Source organism: Triticum urartu, chromosome 2A (assembly GCF_056163025.1).
Source record: "Triticum urartu cultivar PI428250 chromosome 2A, HENAU_Tu73, whole genome shotgun sequence".
Lineage (NCBI taxonomy): Eukaryota > Viridiplantae > Streptophyta > Magnoliopsida > Poales > Poaceae > Triticum > Triticum urartu.
This window is the reverse complement of record NC_141874.1, coordinates 231556182-231578965: the sequence shown is the minus strand read 5'-3', so window position 1 is coordinate 231578965 and position 22784 is coordinate 231556182.

Here is a 22784-nt window from a genome sequence, read left to right as displayed (position 1 = left end):
TGTAAAGCCTCAAAAGATTTCACTTTCTAAACCCGATGTGAGGCTGCCACTAGGCAAGATATGATTTCAACTTCATCACATTCAATTTATTCAACAATTTACTCATAGATATAAGTGACGCACAAGAGTAAATGATAAGCTACTCCAAAAAGATAAAAATGAAGATCATGAGCATCATATTTCTTTATCCCAAATTAATTTAAGTGAAGCAAGGGAAAATTTCTTCAAAAAATACTAAAGCACACCGTGCTCAAAAAGATATAAGTGAAGCACTAGAGCAATTCCATAGAAAAGAGCTTCGTTGACGGGATGTGAATGCCGCTTGGCTAGCCTCCCTGGTAACTATTTGAGGACTCTATTTTATTTAGAAACTTTCAGATCTAAGTATTTTATTAAAACATCAAGAAAAATGAAAATAAAATGACATTCCAAGAATAGAACACATCATGTGAAGAAGAAAAAACTTAGGCTCAACCGATACTAACCGATAATTGTTGAAGAAAAGAGGTGTGATGCCTACCGGGGCATCCCCAAGCTTAGATGCTTGAGACTTCTTGAAATATTATCTTGGGATGCCTTGCGCGTCCCCAATCTTGAGCTTTTGTGTATACTTAATTCTTCTCATATCACGGTTTTCCTAATCTCAAAAGCTTCATCCACACAAAACTCAACAAGAACTCATGAGATAAGATAGTATACACCAATGCAAAAGCCTTATCATTCTCTACTGTAGAAAATCACTGAATTTGTTATTCAACATTGCATACTAAATGCCTCTGCATATTTAATACTCCTATCCTCAAATAGAATCATTAAACAAGCAAACATACGCAAACAATGCGATGCAAACATAACATCAACCTGCCAAAACAGTACCGTCTATAAAGAATGCAAGAGTATCAATACTTCCGTAACTCCAAAACTTATGAAAATTTACCACACTGTATAAAATTTATCAGATCTCATTTTGCAGGAAAATTCAACATTTTATCGCATTCTGAATTTTCTAGGGAATTTTTGCAACAGCGGTATACTTTTTGTTTTCAAACAGCAACATGTATACTTGCAAAATAAGCATGGCAAAGGGCTATCATTGCCACTTTTATTGAAATAAAAGATGCAAAACATTATTCTAAATAACATCAAGCAAATCATAACAAAATAAATTGATGCTCCAAGCAAAACACATATCATGTGACGAATGAAAACATAGCTCCAAGTGAGGTTGCCGATAATGTTGGAGACGAAAGAGGGGATGCCTTCCAGAGCATCCCAAAGCTTAGTTTCTTGAATCTTCCTTGAATATTACATTGGGGTGCCTTGGGCATTCCCAAGCTTAGGGTTTTGTCGCTCCTTATTCTCCTCATATCGCCATCTCACCCAAAACTTCAAAACTTCAATCACACAAAACATAACGGAACTTTGTTAGATAGGTTAGTATGATAAAGAGCAAACCATTTCACTTTTGGTACTATCAAAGACAAGATTCATAATTGTTCTCACACAATGCCTACTGTAGCATATCATTTCCACCATTTATATTGAGCAATATAAGCCATAGAAACTAGAAAACAAGCAAACTATGCATTGAAAACAAAATCTGTCAAAAACAAAACAGTCTGTAGTAATCTGTACTCCAACCATACTTATGATACTCCAAAAATTCTGAAAAATTAGGAAAACCTGGGAAAAATTTGTCTATTAGTCTTCTGAAAAAGAATCAGAATTTTATCACGTATCCGTTAAAACAGAAAATTATTTTCCTGGGCGCCAAAGTTTCTTTTTTTCAGCAAGATTGTATCAACTATCATCGTAAGCCATCCCAAAGGTCTTACTTGGCACTTTATTGAAACGAATTCTATAAAACAAGATTACTACAGTAGCTTAATCATGTTAAAACATAAAAACAGTAGGTAAATGTGTTGGGTTGTCTCCCAACAAGCACTTTTCTTTAATGCCTTTTAGCTAGGCATGATGATTTCAATGATGCTCGCATAAAAGATAAGAATTGAAACACAAAGAGAGCATCATTAAGCATATGAATAGCACATTTAAGTCTAACCCACTTCCTATGCATAGGGATTTTGTGAGCAAACAACTTATGGAAACAATAATCAACTAGCATAGGAAGGCAAAACAAGCATAACTTCAAAACTTTCAACACATAGACAGGAAACTTGATATTATTGCAATTCCTACAAGCATAAGTTCCTCCCTCATAATAATTTTCAGTAGCATCATGAATGAATTCAACAATATAGCTATCACATAAAGCATTCTTTTCATGATTCACAAGCATAGAAATTTTATTACTCTCCACATAAGCAAATTTCTTCTCATCAATAGTAGTGGGAGCAAACTCAACAAAATACCTATCATGAGAGTGAAAATTAAAATCATGATGACAAGTTTCATGGTTATCATTATTCTTTATAGCGTACATTTCATCACCATAATCATCATAGATAGCAACTTTGTTCTCATAATCAATTGCAACCTCCTTTAAATAGTGGATTCATCATTAAATAAAGTCATGACCTCTCCAAATCCACTTTCATCATTATAACCATCATAAATAGGAGGCATGCAATCATCATAATAAATTTTCTCATCAAAACTTGGGGGACTAAAAATATCATATTAATCAAATATAGCATCCCCAAGCTTATGGCTTTGAATATCATTAGCATCATGGATATTCAAAGAATTCATACTAACAATATTGCAATCATTCTCATCATTCAAATATTTTGTGCCAAACATTTTATTCACTTCTTCTTCTAACAATTGAGCACAATTTTCCGATCCATCATTTTCAAGAAATATATTATAAAGATGATCAATAATATGATGCAACCTCAATTCCATTTTTTGTAGTTTTCTTTTTTAAACAAACTAGTAATAAAACAAGAAACTAAAAGATTCAATTGCAAGATCTAAAGATATACCTTCAAGAACTCACCTCCCTAGCAACGGCGCCAGAAAAGAGCTTCATGTCTACCACACAACTTTATTCTTGTAGACACGTGTTGGGCCTCCAAGCGCAGACTTTTGTCGGACAGTAGCGATTTTCCCTCAAGTGGATGAGCTAAGGTTTATCAATCCGTGGGAGGTGTAGGATGAAGATGGTCTCTCTCAAACAACCCTGCAACCAAATAATAAAAAGTCTCTTGTGTCCCCAACACACCAAATACAATGGTAATTTGTATAGGTGCACTAGTTCGACGAAGAGATGGTGATAAAACTGTAATATTGATGGTAGAAATATATTTTTATAATCTGAATAAATAAAAATAGCAAGGTAGAAAATAGTAAACGGGCACAAAAACAGTATTACAATGCTTGAAAATGAGGCCTAGGGTCCGTACTTTCACTAGTGCAATCTCTCAACGGTGCTAATATAATTGGATCATATAACAATCCCTCAAAGTGCGATGAAGAATCACTCCAAAGTTCCTATCTAGCGGAGAACATAAGAATAAATTGCTTGTAGGGTACGAAACCATCTCAAAGCTATTCTTTTCATTTGATCTATTCAAGAGTTCGTACTAAAATAACAGAAAGCTATTCTTTCCGTTCGATCTATCCTAGAGTTCGTACTAAAATGACACCAAAGAAAATTCATATTAATAATACTTAATCTAACACAAAGAACTTCAAAGAGTGTCCCAAGATTTCTATCGAAGAAATAAAGACAAGAACGTGCATCAACCCCTATGCATCGATTACCCCAATGTCACCTCGGCAATCCGCGAGTTGAGTGCCAAAACATATATCAAGTGAATCGGAATAATACCCCATTGTCACCACAAGTATTCATTTGCAAGACATATATCAAGTGCTCTCAAATCCATAAAAGCATTCAATCCGATAAAACGAAATATCAAAGGGAAAAATCAATTCATCACAAGATAGAGAGGGGAAAACACGATATGATCCGACTATATTAACAAAGCTGGTGATACATCGAGATCATGACATCTCAAGAACACGAGAGAGAGAGAGAGATTAAACACATAGCTACTGGTACAAACCCTCAACCCCGAGGGTGGACTGCCCCCTCCTCATCGGCGTGGCCGCAGGGATGATGAAGATGGCCACCGGAGATGATTCCCCCCTGGTAGGGTGCCGGAACGCGGTCTAGATTGGTTTTCGGTGGCTACAGAGGCCTGCGGCGATGGAACTTCTGATATAGGTAAACCCCAAAGGGTTTTAGAATATTTGTGAATTTATAGGGTAAAAATGGGGTGCGGGAGGCTACCGAGGTGGGCACAACCCACCTGGGCGCGCCAGGGCCCCCAGTTGCGCCCGGTGGGTTGTGCCCCACTCGGGGCACCCCCAGGTGCTGCTCTAGCCCATCCTGGGTGTTCTGGTCCATAAAAATTCTCCAAAAAGTTTTGCGGTGTTTGGACTCCGTTTGATATTGATTTTCCGCGATGTAAAAAACAAGCAAAAAATAGCAACTGGCGCTGGGCACTGGGTCAATAGGTTAGTCCCAAAAAATGATATAAAGTTGCTATAAAATGATTGTAAAACATCCCAGAATGATAATATAACGACATGAATACTTCATAAATTACAAATACGTTGGAGACGTATCAAGGGATAACAAGGATGATGAAGAACCCTTCAGTGATCGTAGCCCCCTCCAACAGAGTGACGAGAAAGGCCTCTAGATTGGATCTCATGGTTCTCAAACTTGCGGCGGCGGAAAAAGTATTTTGTCGACTCCCCTAGGGTTTTTGGGACTTTAGAGTGTTTATACAGGCAGAGGTAGGTCAAGGGGGTACCCGTGGGCCCCACTACCCACTAGGACAGGCCCAAGGCTCCTGGCATGCCCTGGAGCCTAGTGGGCCCCACGAGCGTCTCCTCGTGCCCTCCAGAAGCTTCTTGGGTGTCTTCCTGCCATAAAAGAATCTCCAAAAAGTAAAAAAACAAGCAAAAAAACAACTGGCACTGGGCACTATGTCAATAGGTTAGTCCCAAAAAATGATATAAAGTTGCTAGTAAATGTATATAAAACATCCAAGATTGATAACATAACAACATGGAACAATAAAAAATTATAGATACGTTGGAGACGTATTAGTGGCTAGCAAGAAGAAGGGGAGTGATGACCCCTTGCCTGTATTGGGTGCAAGCAATTGTTTTGTTTGTGTGCAAATGATGTTAACATTGTATGTTTTTTTCCTCCTACTGCTTCGATAAACATTGGTTCTTAACTGAGGGAAATACTTTCTGCTGATGTGCTACATCACCCTTCTTCTTCACGAAAACCAACAACTCCTACTGGAGTAGCATAATAATTCCTGGTGCCGTTGCCGGGGGGGGGGGGGAGGGGGCTTCATTTGACAAATCATGTGGCTTCGCAAACACTTTCTCTTTTTCCTTGTTTTTTATTTTCTTGCTTCTTTTCCTTTTTACTTTATTGGCCTTCTTCTTTCTGTTTGCCAAAAATCCAAAAATATCAAAAAAATTGTGTCACTATCTGTGCTTGTGCTGCCATGTCCTTCTATTTGCTTGCTAAAAACTATTGATATGGATCCTCATCCACTTTCTAATGTTTTCAAAAATTCCAATTATGATAAACCAATTGCTAGTGAGGAAAATACTATTTCTATAAGATCTTTGAAAGAAAAGATGAACTTGGGTGCACTTCATTATCTCTATAAGTTGTTTTGAAAACCATGAATCCAAAAATTGCCATGAAGTGCTAAAAGAAGAATTTTATAAAGTGATTCATGGTAGTTCCTAAAACGATAAGCATTATTGCAATCATGTTAGTATGAATTCATGTCAATTGTGCTAATGATATGCAAAGTTATGAGCTTGGGGATGATAAGTTTGCTACGCATGATATTTTTATTCTCACTACTAATAAAGAAATTGTAAAAGAAAAATATGATAATCTTTATGATTCAATTGATAAAGATGACACACTTGATATTGCTTTTTATGATGAAACTATATCTGTAGGCACTATTGATGATGATTTTGTTATGCCTACTGCTTATTATAATGATCATGATTGGGGTGATAATTATGATGCTTCTTGTGATCTTGAGAATTTTTTTGAGCTTGATGATGAGTATGCTATTGATAACAATGTTTGCAGTACTATTGAATGTGGGTTTGGAAGAGCGCCAACATTAAGAAAAAAGAATCCCACATGTTTGGAGAATAGTCAATTTTACGATTTTTTTATAAAGTGGGTTTGAAGAGGTCATGACTTTAATTGATGTTAATCCGACTATTTTGGAAGAATGTAATTTTTTATGCATGTGGGCCATAAAAAGGATATTTTACATGATAGCTATATTGTTAAATTTGATTATGATCCTACATATAATTATTTTGAGAGAGTCAAGTATAGTTATAAAATCTCCATGTTACTAAATTGCCTCTCCTTATGTTAAAGTTGTTAACGTTTCCTTCTTCTTCCTTACATATGTTAAACATTGCTTGCCTGTATAATTTGTTTACACATAAGATGCATATGCATAGGAAGTATGTTAGCATTAAATGTGTTTGTTACATGCCATTTGATGCTCTCTTTGTGCTTCAGTTCTTTTCTTTCATGTGAGCATCACTAAAATATCAAGCCCATCTTAATGGCTATAAAGAAAGAGCTTGTTGGGAGACAACCCAATAGTTATCATTTTTATTTTATTTCAGTGAGTCTACATGATTATTTATATTGTATTGATTACGTTTGTATCTTTAGTTTTAATTTTTTTTGCCAAGTAAAGCCTTTGGGATAGTTTGGATGCTTATTGATTTGATTCTGTGCAGAAACAGAAAGTTTTGCATCAAGTAATTGCATTTTTTCTCTATACAGGAGCGTGCTAATTGCTGAGAATTTTGTACAATATCTGGTCACAAATATTCTATGTTGTACTTATATTTCAGAATTTTTGGAGTTACATAAGTATGATTAAAAATTGCATCTTTCGTGGTGTTCTGTTTTGATATATTCTGTTTTTATTGCATAGTTTTCTTATTTTAAAGTTCCTACATCTCATATTGGAAGATATAAATTGTAGAAATTATAGAATACAATAGTTATATGTGGCAACAATTATGAATCTTGTCTTGACAGTAACTAAGTTAAGTATTTATTTGTTATACTAACCTATATCATGAGTTCCGTTAAGTTTTGTGTGAATGAAGTTTTCAAGGCATGGGTGAGATAGAGATATGGAGAAGAATAAGGAGTAATAAGAGACTAAGCTTGGGGATGGCGCACATCCAGTTCCTCCCTCGACAGGCATCGGACACTTTATTCCCTTGTCCCCGTACCACCCGTTCTGGGTCTGTGTATCGTGGACTTGTCGGTGGTTTTGCCATGTTTCCCATGGCGCGCGTCCAGTTTCCGTACACGATGGGCGTTGGGAACTTTTTTCTGGTGTCCCCTTACCGACCGTTCTGGTTCGTGTATGGGTCGTGGACTCATCGGTGGTTTTGCCATGTTTCCCATGGAGATCGTCTAGTTCCGTACACGACGGGCGTCAGGCACTTTTTTTTCCCATGTCCTCTTACCGCCTATTCTGGGTTCGTGTACGGGTCCGTGTACGGGGCGTGCCCAAGGCACCCTAAGGTTATATTAAATAAAACTCAAGCATCTAAGCTTGGGGATGCCCCAAAAGACATCCCTCTTTCATCTTCGATACTATTCGTAAACCTCACTTGGAGCTATACTTTTATTCGTCACATGATATGTGTTTTGCTGGGAGCATCTTTGCTTTTTCTGTTTGTCAAAATCATCTTTTCCTGGACACATTTATTATGAGGATCCACACATTTATGTAACTTATACAATGCTCATTCGTACTTCACTTATACCGTTTTGAGTTTAGGCAAATGCACTAGTGCTACACTTATACTTGTTTGAGCATGGCAGTATATTTTATAGAAATTATTTGCACTCTCTTGCTTCGATTATATATTTTTGAGAGTTGAATAGGAAGTGTTAATTTGCATGAGATATAAGTTTGGTCCAAAAATGATAGGTATACAAAGGTGGTATAATCAAAACTTGCATGGACTTGTAGATTATTGAATATGAATATGTTTGATTCCTTCCAATAATTTTATGATATTAAAGTGGTAATATGTACGCGTGTTAGTGGATAATAAAAGCTAAGTATCCATAATGGTATTAAAGCGTGTGAGTCTTTATGCATGAAAGGGGTGGCCGCTGGCATTAGCAATGAGGTCGGAGTATAATTTATCATTGATTTAATCAACCTTTGTGCGTTCCAATTGGGGGTGCATGATGGTTAAGTCCTCCCAACCTTCTCCCTAGGGGCATGCAATTTATACTTTGCTTTTAGGGCTAACTAATTTTTTGCAATAAATATTTGAGTTCTTTATGTTTAATGTGAACCTTTGGTATGAAAGCACTTCCACCTATCCATATTTTGCTAGCCTCTTCGGTACCGAGCATCGCCCTCTCTCACATTGAGACTTGGTGCAAAGTTTTTAGGTGCATCCAAATCCGTGAAATGATACACTCTTTCACACATAAGCCACCATATATCCTTCCTCAAAACAGCCACCATACCTACCTATCATGGCATTTCCATAGTCATTCCGAGATATATTGCCATGTGATACGTCTCCAATGTATCTACAATTTTTGATTGTTCCATGCTATTATATTATCAGTCTTGGATGTTTTATATACATTTACAGGCAACTTTATATATCATTTTTTGGGACTAACCTACTAACTTAGTGCCTAGTGCTAGTTGTTGTTTTTTGCTTGTTTTTTACTTTATACAATATTAGTACCAAACGAAGTCCTAATGCCATGAAACTTTTTGGAGATTTTTTTCTGGTGATAAGAGACCCTGGAAGCTTCTGGAGGCCACGAGGAGATGGAAGAGGGGCCCACTAGGCACCAGGGTGCGCCAGGGGCCTCTAGGGCACCCTGGTGGATAGTGGGGCCCACGAGCATCATTTTGACATACATCCGCATCTATAAATACTCTAAAATCCCAAACCCTCAGGGGAGTCCACGGAATACTTTTTTCGTCGCCGCTAGTTCCAAAACCACGAGATCCAATCTAGAGGCCTTTTCTGACACTCTTCCGGAGGGGGAAACAACCATGGAGGGGTTCTTCATCATTCTTGTTACCCCTCCGATGATGCATGAGTAGTTTACCAACGACCTACGGGTCCTGTTGGGGATATTACTACCAGTATGACCCGCCCAGGAGGGGCCGGGTCAGCCCTAATGGCGGGTTACATAAGAAGCCCGATAAACATTCAAGATGATAGTTTGCTAAATGTTTAGAAGGCCCAAAGGCCTGGGGCCGGCTTAAGGCATGATATTGTAAACCGCCATATGTAAGGAAGGACTTGTAAAGAAAGGCATGTAAGGGAAGTCACTGAGCCAGACACGATTATGAGCCGGCCGGGACTCTGTAGGCCAACAGGCGTCAACTCGTGTATATAAGGGGACGACCCGGTGGCGGTTTTGGGGAAGAGAACAACCAAGTCGATAACGAAGCCGGTGAGTTGAGCCTCTTGGAGATCGAAACCTCAGCAATACCAATCCCAACTAGACATAGGCTTTTATCTTCATCGTAAGGGGCCGAACTAGTATAAAAACTCTCTCGTGTGTCCTTTGTCCCGATCAACCCCTTTAAGCTTCCTAGTGCGATGGCCCTACGACTAAGTCCTTGCTCTAGGACATCTGCCATGTCAACTCCACGACAGTTGGCGCCCACCGTGGGGCCAGCGCACGGTGGATTTGAGTTCTTGAAGGGCAACTTCGAAGGGCTCAAGGGATACGCTGTGGGCCGGATGACCAAGAGTCGTCGCGGCAAACTCTACATCGACGACGAAGGCTGGGGCCCCGAGGCCGGCTCGATTGAGTACGGGTACCAGGTCCCCTTCGGCGGAATTCACGTCTTCATCGGCCGGATCGGCGAATCAGGCCCTAAGCCGGACGTCCACACCAACCTCATCGAAACGGCTCAGCGCGCCGGGTCCGCCCGTGTTCAATCTGTCATGAAACATGCCTTCGTAGGCTGCATCCATGGCGGTGAATACTCCGAAGGATTGATGGAAGGCGGGGAGACGACCGTCTGCTCTGATACTGCATCATCAACAGGTGAGACGGACTCATTGTACCAGCTGCAAGACGGCATACTCGGGGGCTGTTCCGATGGCAACAGTATTCTGGACCCCCTTGAGCCGCCAAATTGGGTCAGAGTCTTCATGGCGGGGACGCAGCCCGGGCAGAACTCCCTCACAGTGGCAGTAGCAGCTACCGGGTTGGCAGTAGCCGGGTCAGGAGACCCCGCGCGCCCCCCGGCTCAGGTTCTAATGGACCTCATGGATAAACTGACGACTCTGTTAACCGCTGTGGTAGAAATGGCGGATAAAGCCCAGCATGACGCAGAAGTGGCACATGTGCGGGAGGAGATGGTGCAAGCTAAAGAAAATCTAGCCACGGAGGAAACCCGGATGGCAGCAGAACGAGCAGCTCTGGATGCTCGTGCTCAGCAGCTTCAAGCAGAAACTTTCCGGCTCTCGGTGGATCTTAATGCGTCAAACGAGGTCATGAGGAGGAGGCATTAGAAAACTCAGTCGCGTCTGCCTCTAACGCTAGATCCAAGGAACCTGTTCCATACACCCGGAACTGGGGGGAGCAACCCGCCGGAGGCAAACCGGGTCACAACACCCGGTGCGCCAGTTCAGCCACGTACCATGGAGCCGCCTCGCATGAATACAGCTCCTCCTCATTATGTATCAACACCCCCGGGTCACTTCTCCAACCCTATGTAGAATCTCAACTAACGTCGGCTCATTTGGCAGCTCTCCCAATGGAAGGCGACTCGCCGGCAGCAATCGAAACCCGGAGGGTAAGAGAGCTACTTCAAACAGCTTTGGCCCAGCAGGATGCATACTCCTACATTCGAGAAAGGATTCATTCAACTCCTCGCCCAAGACGGAGCCCGAGTTACAGTAGGCACATGGAGTCTGCAGAGATGTCAAGCAATGCTCAACGCCACAACCGGCCATATAGGCATGAGCCGGTACGGGCTGGAGCCCTTAACTTGGCGGATCAGGAGAGGATTCGTCAAGAGGCGGAACGGGCGGCTCAAATAGCAGCAGAGCAGGCGGCTCACCAAACCTTTCCGGCTTATCTAGCAACCTTGGTTGAGGCAGGAGTGGCCACAAGAACTGGAGGCGTACCTTGCCAGGTCCCAGCCATACGCAATGAGCGGTTGCCCAATGATTTCAAGGGACCTCGTAAGGTGCCTAATTACACGGCTGACCTATAGCCGGGGGCTTGGATTGAGAGTTATAAGATGGCTATGGAGCTGTTGGAAGTTAGCGATGCTGCAATGGCCAAGTATTTTACCATGATGTTGGATGGAACGGCTCGGACCTGGTTGAAGGGATTGCCACCCAATTCTATCGGCTCATGGGCAGAGTTGAAAGCACGGTTCATCCAGAACTTTAAGGACACGTGTAAGCAGCCAATGTCGATTGTGGACCTGACCAATTGCAAGCAATAGGATGGAGAATCTACAACCCATTGGGTGCCCTGGGTCAAGGACTTAATACATTCATCTGATAAGATGGATGCCGGCTCAACAGTTTTGATGTTGGAGAAAAATTGCCGCTTTGAACCTCTGAAGCAGAAGTTGGGGCGGCTTAAACGTGACTGTAATGACATGGGGACGTTGATGGCAGCTCTTGTCAAGTATGCCGATTCTGATACCACCAAGGACCCGGTGTCTGATGAAGAAAAGGCAACGAAGGGAAATAAGAACGACAATGGCAAGGGTCACCAGCATAACCCGGCGAATCAAGGAGGTAATAAATGTAAGGCTGATGAGTTTTTTGCTAATACTAATGCACAGGGTGGTAATCAGTGGCGCAAGGGCAGGCAACCCCCTCGATCGGGCGGGTCAGGCCCCACCCTTGAGCAGTTGTTGAATGAACCTTGCCCAAAACACGGCACCCGGGAGAAACCAGCCACCCACTTGTGGAAGGATTGCATGATCATGAAGGCATTTAAAAATTCAAATGCATTTGATGGGGGTCACGGCCCAGGCGGTGGCTCAGGTGGAGGCGGCTTTCAGGGCTCGGGCGCCGGTTCAAGCGGAGGAGGTTTTCACGGCCACGGTTATCCTGGTCACCAAGGAGGATATAATCAGCAACATGGCCAAGGGAAGCAGCAGCAGTAGCAATCCGGCTATCAAAGCAATCCGAAATAGTTGAGTAGCGGACAGTATCATGTCTTTACTACCAGTTTATGAAAGAGGGACCAGAAACTCCACAAGAGGGCCGTCAATGCCGTTGAGCCGGCAATTCCATGTTATTTACGTTGGTCGGAGCAGCCTATTGTGTGGAGCAGAGAGGATCACCCGCCCCGGGTTGATAATCCGGGTCACTTGGCTTTGGTGGTAGCACCTCAGGTTGGTGGGTACAAGTTTACTAAGGTGCTCATGGATGTAGGCAGCAGCATCAACATCCTCTACTATGAGATGTTCCGCCAGATGGGATTGACGGATAAAAATCTTAAACAATCCAACACTGTTTTCATGGTGTGGTACCTGATAAGTCGGCATACCCGGTTGGTAAGATCGAGCTGGAAGTAGCCTTTGGGGATGAGTATGACTCCAGAGCAGAAAAATTAACCTTTGAAGTGGTTAAAATCAAAATCCCATATCATGCTCTGTTTGGGGGGCCGGCTTATGCCAAGTTCATGGCTTGGCCGTGTTACGTATATTTGCAACTCAAGATGCCGGGTCACAAGGGCACCATTACAGTCCATGGGATCCGGTAGATAGCCTTGGAATGTGAAGAAGGGGATGCTGCCTACGCTGAATCTGTTTGTGCAACAGAGGAGTTGAAATTCTACAAGGATCATGTTGACCCGGTGGACATGACGTCATTAAAGAAACCAACAACAGAGCATGAGCCGGAGTTAAAATTCAAATCGGCTGATGACACTAAGATGATTGACTTTGTGCTTGGCGATTCATCTAAACAGTTCATCATTAGCGCAAACTTGGATCCAAAATAGGAAAGCGCGCTCATCGAGTTCATCCGTGAGAACCGGGACATCTTTGCATGGAAACCTTCAGACATGCCGGGTGTCCCGAGGGAACTCGCTGAGCACACTCCTAATATCGATCCAAAGTTCAAACCTGTCAGACAGTTTCTCCAGCGGTTCAATGAAGAAATGTGCAAGGCCATCAGAGAAGAGGTGGCCTGGCTCTTAGCAGCCGGGTTCATTGTGGAGGTATTTCACCCTGAATGGTTAGCTAACCCGGTGCTTGTACTAAAAAAGAATGGTACCTGGCGTATGTGTGTGGATTACACAGATTTGAACAAGGCTTGTCCGGCTGATCCTTTTGCTCTCCCCCGTATTGATCAGATCATTGATGCTACGGTGGGTTGCGCACGGTTGAATTATCATCAGATTAAGATGGCAGTCAAGGATCAAGAGAAGACAGCTTTTATAACTCCTTTTGGAGCTTTCTGCTATGCGTCTATGCCTTTTGGGCTTAAGAGTACCCAGGCGACTTACCAGCGGTGTGTGCAGAATTGTCTTCATGATCAAATTGGGCGCAATGTTCATTCTTATGTGGATGATATAGTGGTAAAATACAGGGAAGAGGAAACCTTGGTGACAGACCTGAAAGAGACTTTTGATAATCTTCAGGTTTACAAAATGATTCTTAACCCGGCCAAGTGTGTTTTGGAGTGCCAGTCGGCAAGCTCTTTGGTTTTCTGGTGTCTAACCGAGGTATTGAAGCTAACCTGGAGAAAATCAAGGCAATTACATCTCTAGCCAAACCAACCTGCGTCAATGATGTTCAGCGACTGGCGGGTCGTGTGGCTGCTTTGAGCCGGTTCATAAGCCGGTTAGGGGAAAAGGCTATGCCTCTGTATTAGTTGATGAAGAAAACAGATGTTTTTGTTTGGAGCGATGCTGCGAACGCTGCTTTTGAGGATCTGAAGGCACAACTGGCTGAGCCATCGGTCCTAGCTGCTCCAATTGAGAAAGAGCCGCTATTGTTATACGTGGCTGCCAACTCACGGGCTGTTAGTGTGGCTATGGTGGTAGAGCGCAAGGAGGCTGGCAAAGAGCATCCGGTTCAGCGGCCGGTTTATTATGTCAGTGAAGTGCTAATTGAGTCTAAGCAACGATATCCACATTGGCAGACGCTTGTTTATTGGGTGTTCATGGCAAGCCGAAAGCTTAAGCATTACTTTCAGGGACATCCAATCACTATGGTTAGCTCTGCTCCTTTGGGAGACATTATTCAAAACAAAGAAACCACGGGGCGAGTTGCCAAGTGGGCAATTGAGCTTGGGTCTCATGGGTTGAAGTATGTTCCACGTACTACAATTAAGTCTCAAGCCCTGGTTGATTTTATAAATGACTGGACAGAGATGCAGATGCCAGAAGAGAAGCCGGACAACACATATTGGACTATTCATTTTGACGGATCCAGGCAATTGGAAGGCTCGGGGTTGGAGTCGTATTAACTTCCCCATGAGGTGATAAATTTTGTTATGTGTTACGGTTGATGTTTCCATGCACTAACAACGCAGCAGAGTATGAAGCCTTGCTCCATGGTCTTCAAGTGGCAAAGGAGATGAGCTTGAGCCGGGTCAGATGTCTTGGTGACTCAGATCTAGTGGCTCAACAGGTATCTGGCAAGTAGGATTCCAAAGACCCTCCCATGGCGGCTTATCGCTGAGAGGTCGATGCTGTTGCAGGATATTTTAAAGGTTATCAGGTGGAACACATTGACCGTCGAAAGAACGAAGCAGCTGACGCTTTAAGCCGGCTAGGGTCTCAGTGTAAGCCGGTACCACCCAACACATTTTTGGATGTTTTGCATAACCCATCTGTCAAGTTGCCCACAGAAGAAGATTTAGCTGTTCCTGACCCGGAGGCGCAGTTGGTAGCGGCTCTTCGTGTCATCCCAGATTGGATGGTGCCGTTCTTGGCTTATATGACCCGGGGAGAGTTGCCAGCGGATGAGACCCTGGCTCGGCAGATAACCCGGTGATCTAAGTCCATGACAATTTTGGATGGAGAGTTATTTCATCGCAGTGTTTCCGGAGCGTTTCAATGATGTGTTTCCCCCGAAGAAGGTCAAGAAATCCTTCATGAGATCCATGAAGGTGATTGCGGTCATCACGCCGGGTCAAAATCCTTAGTGGCCAAAGCATTCCGTCACGGTTTTTACTGGTTGACGGCACACGCTGGTGCAGAAGATCTGGTGAGTAGATGTGATGGATGTCAAAAATTTGCACGACGAGCGCATGTGCTGGCTCAAGAGCTCCGGATGATTCCAATCACTTGGCCGTTTGTGGTCTGGGGGCTTGACATGGTGGGACCTTTCAAAAGGTCTAAGGATAAAAAGACACATCTCTTGGTGGTTGTTGATAAGTTCACCAAATGGGTTGAGGCGGAGCCTGTGAATAAGTGTGATACAGCCACGGCGGTTCAGTTTATGAAAACAGTAATCTTCTGTTTCGGTTTTCCACATAGTATTATCACAGACAACGGCACTAATCTGTCCCAAGGAGCTATGGAAGAGTTTTGTCAGCGAGAGCACATCCGGCTTGATGTTTCTTCTGTTGCTCATCCTCAATCAATGGTCGGGCTGAGAGAGCCAATCAGGAAATTCTGAAAGGGATAAAACCCCGGCTTATGGTTCCTTTATAGCGAACGTCGGGTTGTTGGGTAGAGGAGTTGCCCTCAGTATTATGGAGCATCAATACTACACCCAACAGGTCTACGGGTTACACACCCTTCTTCATGGTTTATGGAACAGAAGCAGTGTTGCCTAGTGACATCTGTCATGACTCGCCTCATGTGGCGGCTTATGTTGAAGCTAACAATGAAAAATCCAGACATGATGCGCTTGACTTGTTGGATGAAGAAAGAGAGTTAGTAGTGGCACGGTCAGCAATTTATCAACAGGACCTGCGTCGTTATCACAGCCGCCAGGTTAAGTCCAGGACTTTTCAAGAAGGCGACTTGGTGCTCCGGCTCATCCAGGATTGTTCAGATGCACACAAGTTATCCCCACCTTGGGAAGGACCCTTTGTGGTCAGTAAAAATTTAAACAATGGGTCATACTACCTCGTTGATGTTCGAGAGCATGCAGACTCACGTAAGTCGGAAGAGGAGACCTGTCGGCCATGGAACATTGCTCAACTTCGGCCATATTACACCTGAGCCACCGGCTCTCAACATGTACATACATTCACGTTGTATATACTATGATAAGCAATAAAGTAAGACCATCGGTCTCCTTTCTTTTCACAGACTATACATCTTTATTATTTCTTACTTACAAATCACTATTAAGGAGCTGATCATATTTGAATCAAGTTTAACCTTTTTAGTCCGGCTTATGATCGTATCCGAATCTAGCTGCAAATCTCAAGGTCACTTGGGGGCTTCTTGTTCAAACATAGGTCGTATTCGAACCAAAGAGAACATAGCTGTCGTAACCCTCTTGATCGACTCAAGGCCAAACTCACTTGGGGGCTTCTTGATTGTATCCGAATCATAGCTTAACCCCTTTTGCGTCCGACTTTGATCGTGTTCGAATCAGGGTCACTAAAAACCTCTCAAGGTCATTTGGGGGCTTCCTGTTCAAACATAGGTCGTATTCGAACCAAAGAGAATATAGCTGTCGGTACCCTCTTGATCGGCGCAACGCCAAAGCCACTAGGGGCTATATGGTCGTATTCGAACCTTAGCTTAACCCCTTTGGTCCGGTTTACTGATTGTATTCGAATCAGAAACCCCCAGCTTTTTGAATACAGAGTTAAAATTATGTTTATTACCTATTGCTTGCCTTTTAGCCTTTGTTGTTTCAATATTACAAATAAGATAGCCTGGTTCTCTTCACCGGCTCAATTATTGAACGACACAGCAGCCCGGGTTATTCAAGCCGGTGGATCAAGGATCCAAAAGGTACGAGCTACTAAGAAATAATGATCATTGAGTATTCGAGAAGTATTAACTTTTCATACATACTGAATTATCAAGTTCACCTTCGAATTATTAAACCCGACGATCTAAGGATCAACAAGGACAAGGTATGATTCTTACTTATACGCACTTACCCGCTGCGTTAACTCAAGAATTCGTATTAAACCTTATCCTTTCTTTATATTTGTCTCTGTTTTTCTATTTAGGTAAATATGTTGGCTGTAAATTAGGGTGTTTAAGCCCGTTTGGTTCTAAACCGCCTTGCTAGTCTTTTTCTTGTATTCACAGGAACAGAGTTCAAATATCACAGAGACAAATATTAAACGACGCACACATTGGCATTTGGAAGCAGATTCACATAGAAGTATTTTATGCACGATGGCATAAGCAAACATGCAGTGTTTTAGCAACTAAAGTTATTACAAGGCTTTATAAGCCTATGAAGATGATCATTGTCCCTCCCTCGCCGGTTCACCACCTTCTGTTTGATGGAAGTTGGATTTTGACCAATCAAAGCCGTTCATGGCGACAAATTCGGCTTCGTCGTCAATCAGGCCGACCGGGTCAATTTCTGGAGGAAAGGTATCTTCTCTCATAGGTGGGATCAGTTCTGCTACTTTATATGAAGGAGTGGCCATCTTCTTATTTTCACTATCAAAACCCGGCTGGTACTTGTCAACATTGGTATCCTCTCCAAGACTAGTCGCCTGAGGCCGAACTTCGCGTACACACGCTATGAAATCATCCTGATCAAACGGAGACCCGTCCTCCTTTACAGTAGGGTAACCTCTTGCTACATCTGTCGGGTCTAGGTCTGGCACCCAAGCCTTGGAGCGGCTTAGGGCAGTCAAAGCTCCGGCTCGCGCAGGAGCGTTTTACTTCTTGGAATCTAGCCGGAAGGATGGACAACTTCTTCAGGACATCGCTAAGCCGGTTGGGGCCTTGATTTGCCGGAGAGATAGCGGCCAGAGCCCGTTGTGCACCAATATACAATTGTTCAACCAAGGTGTATACTACTTTCAGTTTAATCAACGGGTCTTGGCTCAGATTTTTACTTCGCGGACCTGCATAAATTTTTAACAGAGTAAGTTGGCGGATCATATTCTGGTTTGGCAAAAATTATATGAAAGGTCAAATTAGGAAGCTTACCAAAGATATCAGCGACCATCTGAGACACCCGGCCCTTCAAACTGTTCAGCTCTGTTGAAATTTCTTTCAGAGCTGTTTTGGCTGTCTTAGCTCGTCGGGTCAGGAGTGTTTTCTCATTTTCCCAAGCCTTCTCCTTGGTAGCAAGGCTGGTCTTCAAATTTTCCGTTGCAGAAAGGCTCATTTGCAGTTTGGAAGTGGAAGATTTGATTTCGGACTATTGACTTGCTAGCCGGATCTTTGCATCCGACAATTGAGAGTTCAATTCAGACAATGCATTCTGTGAAACGTTCAGATAAGTCAAGACTTGGTTTCAAATTCAAATATTCAAATTCAAGATTCAAGTCTCAAAGTACTTTATGAGTAAACCACTTGACACTTGGGGGCTAATGTATGCCAAATCAAATTTTCACGACTCTACAAACATATTTAAAGTACCAAGTCCCTTACAAAGTAACAGCACTTGGCACTTGGGGGCTAATGTACGCAGTTCAGCAAATTTATCAAGGTCAAACCGGAGGATTAAGTACTTTGAAAAGGGTCTTCAAATCTAAAGTACCGATTCATTAATGGTCAAAATAAACCGGTCCTTGGGGACTATAGGTGAAGTTTTTGTTCCTATCAGTATCAGGCAAAGATTCAGAGGTAAAAGTCTTGACCTGTACTTTAAGCCTACAGGTTATTCCGTTTCTCTCATAATCTGAAGACTTGGGGGCTGAATGAATGTTAGTAAACCGGAAACAACGTACCTCATACTTCAACTGAAGCTGCTTGACCATCTCGATCTCAGACTCACGACTAGAGTGTACACGACTGAGATAGCCGGATAAGTTATCACTGGCATTGAGACGGTCATAGTTGGCAACATCAAAGCGAACCTTCTGCCTCTCCAATGCTTCTTGCTTAGCTATGCACCGAGCCAGCACCGTTGGGTTCCCCAGCTCAACAAAGCGGCTCCTAGTAATTTGAACATCTTGAACACGTGGAGACGGCGGATCGGTTGAGCTTGACGGTCTAGCTGTAGAAGGATTCATAGTGGTTTTGTCAAGGGACGGCTCCGAAGGATTTTCTTCATTGACAATAGGCGGGTCTTCTGGGGCGTCAGTTAATGGAGAAGGCGGCCTAGCCGGCTCAGATGCTAGTACTGGCGGGTCTTCCGCTGTTTTTGCTGCCTTCGCCTTCTTGGATTTAGCCTGGCCGCTAAGGAAAAAATATTGCTGGGCAGTCAGCATCAAGATACAATTGATCAACCCAGAAGAAAAGAGGATTTTTGATTACCCAGGAGCAGTCTTGAAAGCCGGAAATTGTGTTTGAGATGAGTCGCCTGAGGAACGAGACACCTGCTGAAAAGGTAAAAGAAAGGAGTGAAAAGAAATACAAGGAGCGGGATTCATTAAAACAAGTTAAGGACAGTAATAAGTAAACCATGTTTGGGCGTTTCCGAGGGGTCTGTTGAAGGACGGCAGTCGGTTCATCTTCAATCTCAACTTCACGGAGGCTTTCATGTTGCTGCTTTTTCAAATGAAAGTTGGTATCCAAGTGAGCTAAGGGGTTAGAAAACCTAACTTTACGGATCACTCATCAAACTTTGTGTCTTGGTAAGGGCCCTGAGTCGGAGGAAATGATAGTTACCTCTGCTTCCCCGGCCTGACTGGCCCCAGTGTCATCCTGGTAAGAATCAGTGTCAATAAGATTGTTAAAAAATTGGCCAAGGGAATCAAGGGCTACCTCCGAGTCAGACGTGTCATCAAGTTTCATTAAATCTTCAATAGTGGCCTTCTTCTTCTTCTTCTTCGTTCCCCGGATCGTTTTCTTGGTGTTCATGGCGGCGGCTTTCGCCTTCTTGGCAGCCTCGTGGTCATATTTCACCTTCCAAAAGTCAGAATTTTCCTGCAAAGACAAGAAGAAAGATCAGTGCTAAAGTAATATAGCTGGGCAAAACACAAAGGAAAAGAGATCAGAATATACTTACTTCTGGTACCGGGTTAAGCTTGCAGAAGGGATTTAACCCAACAATGCTGCAGTCTTCATATTTCCCATTCACCAAAAGGTTTGACATTGAAACGATGTCTTCTTCGGTGAGTTCAGCTGGGCTGTGATGAAGAGAGTCATCCGGGCCTCCACCGTATTCATACATCAGTTTTGATCGACGGCTTAATGGAATAACCCGCCATGAGATAAAGCAGCGGGTCAGATCTACTCTAGTTAAACCGTTCCCCAACAAAGCGTTGATTCTTCTGATGGATGGAAGAAGCCTCTTGTGTTCAGCAATGGTGCGTTTATTCGGAAGGGTGAACTTGGAGTCAGGACGACCAGGGCGGTAACCCGGCAGCGGCTTCTCGTTTGCTGGAGAGATATCCTGACAATAAAACCAAGTTTGGTTCCTGTCCTTTGGGTGACTTGGTAAAACTATGAGAGGGAAGACAACACCCTGATGGCGCTGAATTGAGAAGCCTCCAAGTTCTAAGCTGGGACCGTTGGTGCATTCGTTCTGCCGGTTCGGATAAAAGTACTCTCTAAACAGCTCTACGGTCGGCTCTTGCTGAAGATACACCTCACAAAGTACTTGGAAATTACAAATATTAGATATGGAATTGGGTCCAAGATCCTGAGGATGGAGTGTGAAAAAATGAAGGACCTCTCTGAAGAATTTTGAATCGGGCGGTGAGAAGCCACGGTTCATGTGGTCAGTGAAGACAATCACTTCTCCGTCTTTTGGATTGGGGCATTCTTCTGGGTCAGGAGCACGATAAGACATGACATTTTTTGAAGGAAGAAACCTGATGAGGAAGAACTCTTTTAACCATTCCTCAGTTATGGATGAGGGGACCCAGTTACAGACGGTGGGTGTATTTGACGGCATGATGTGCAAAGAACTGAAAAAGAAATAACAACATGCCGGTTCAGTTTACAGTCAGATATAAAACAAGTAATGGCAGTTTCATTAAGGGCTAATGAAATATAGGGAAAAGAAAGCCGAAAAGGTAAGCCGCCATGACTACAGATTTTCTCAGAAAGCAGATTCAGCTAAGTGTTGGCATAAATAAGTTTTACCAAGCTGTCATTATTATTTTGGATCAAATGGTTGTTCTGAAAAGAAAAATATTCTAGACCTAAATATCTAGTACAGATGGGTTCGTCAGCTATAACGAAGCATCTATCTAGAAAAAGGGATCTACGGCTATCAAAAATGGACGTCAAACAACTATTGCGCGAGTTATATTTCCTTTTTGGATCCTTAGAGGCTGCGGAGGAAGAACTACTAGGAAAGTTCATGAAGAACGATGAAGAACACTGACAAACTCACAAAGCCCTAATGAAGATCTAAAAAGTTTGAGAAGGCGAGACTTACGGGTGCGGATTCGCTGCAAAGGTTCGTCGCATTTCTCTGGACAAGTCAGGTCGATGTGGCAACCTGAGGTGGAGAAGCCGAGGAGATATGCGACAGCGACGGCGGCAGAGCTCGAGCGGCAGCGAAGCAGTGAGAGGAGGAATGACAAAAGGGGGAGAATGAAAAAGACCTAAGTTGTACCTATTTATAAGGGAGTGCGCGAGCAGGTGGGCGCGAAAATCAAGGAGACCCGAATAATGATTATCCAAATAAACTGACGCCTCGATTCTCGGAAGGCATTAAAAAATGAAAGATCCGTTGAAAGATGATTTTATGAAGGTTTTTTGTGTTTTCAGAATATGACGTCACGGTGGGTTATAGAAGTTTTCAGAAAGAGGATGGATTCCACCTAACTATTGAAGATTGACAGAGAACAAAGTTCAAAGTCAACCTGGGGCCTAATGTTGGGGATATTACTACCAGTATGACCCGCCCAGGAGGGGCCGGGTCAGCCCTAATGGCGGGTTACATAAGAAGCCCGATAAACAATCAAGATGATAGTTTGCTAAATGTTTAGCAGGCCCAAAGGCCTGGGGCCGGCTTAAGGCCTGATATTGTAAACCGCCGTATGTAAGGAAAGACTTGTAAAGAAAGGCATGTAAGGGAAGTCACCAAGCCGGACATGATTATGAGCCGGTTGGGACTCTGTAGGCCACTAGGCGTCAACCTGTGTATATAAGGGGATGACCCGATGGCGGTTTAGGGGAAGAGAACAACCAAGTCGATAAGTAAGCCGTCGAGTTGAGCCTCTTGGAGATCAAAACCTCAGCAATACCAATCCCAACTAGACGTAGGCTTTTACCTTCATCGTAAGGGCCGAACTAGTATAAAAACTTTATGATTGTTATAGCCTCGTATATCTTCTCTGAATTATTGGTTTAGTTTGGCCAACTAGATTGATTTTTCTTGCCATGGAAAGAGGTGCTTTGTCATGGTTCGATCTTGCGGTGCTCAATCTCAGTGACAAAAAGAGACATGACTCGCATGTATCGTTGCTATTAAGGGTAACAAGATGGGGGTCTATTCATACGTGAGTTTATCTTGTCTACATCATGTCATCTTGCTTAAAGCATTACTCCATTTTTCCATGAACTTAATACACTAGATGCATGCTGGATAGCGATCGATGTGTGGAGTAATAGTAGTAGATGCAAGTAGGAGTTGGTCTACTAATCTTGGACGTGATGCCTATATACATGATCATTGCCTTGGATATCATCATAATTATTTGATTTTTTGTCAATTTCCCAA